Source organism: Gadus chalcogrammus, chromosome 2 (assembly GCF_026213295.1).
Source record: "Gadus chalcogrammus isolate NIFS_2021 chromosome 2, NIFS_Gcha_1.0, whole genome shotgun sequence".
NCBI classification, from domain to species: domain Eukaryota; kingdom Metazoa; phylum Chordata; class Actinopteri; order Gadiformes; family Gadidae; genus Gadus; species Gadus chalcogrammus.
In genome coordinates this window covers 8,093,811-8,094,788 of record NC_079413.1, presented here as the reverse complement: position 1 = coordinate 8,094,788, position 978 = coordinate 8,093,811, and positions in this window count along the sequence as shown.

Here is a 978-nt window from a genome sequence, read left to right as displayed (position 1 = left end):
CAGCCTACCGTTGCCTGTGCTGCATACATCTGTAATAGCATAAAACCTTTTTCTCATTTTGCAATTAAACAATTGTTCATAACTTATATGAAATCCAATTTGCGGCATTGTATTTTGTTTGTCATGTGTCCATTGAAGTGACGTTGCAATCTATAGCCTACCATAAATATAGAAGTCTAAAAAAAGATATGCTTTTAATAGACATTAAACTATTGTTAAATAAAACTAAGTGCGTGATGCAGCACATGCCCATTTAAAATGCAACTATTTTCTATGTGGACATATAAGACAATAATGTTTTTTTGCAGGACAAAAAAATACAGTGTTGCGACTCAAAACTATTGTCTGTTACCTCATCCCAACAGCACCTCTAAGGTGAATAACATTTTCCATCTCATGTCTACCGAAAAAGTAGTTGAGCAACTTTGGGCGCAGCAGAGCTTCATAATGGGCATCATTCCCAGTTGGCTGCATCATGATGCATTTATTTGATTTATTTTGACACATTTGTAAATTTGTTCAATAAATAAAAACTCTCATAAACTAATGTAATACACACGTAGATGTGGATTTCTACCCAATACCGACCAAGTGAGGGAGGGAAAAAAATTACAGATTAATACGAACCATGTGGCTATTCTTGCCCATCCCCACTACAATGATCTCTCCAGCCAGTTGCCCAAAATCGGTAACAGTGCATCTTCCTTATTGATTAAGTATTAATGACTTACCATATAGGCCTAAAAGATTAATGGACATTACAATAGTTTATATTTTTGTTTTTACCAAGCATTTTCAGCTTCTTGCTTAGGTCAAACCAGGTTAAATGAATTAGGTAAATTATTTACTTCTAACATCAATATCTGCCTTATGGAAACATAACAACTTTCATTGAGTAGAGTAGACTACCATCTTGTGGTTGTTTATTGAATTTACCAAAAAAAAAGATACAACTACTCTGTGGCATATAACACATTT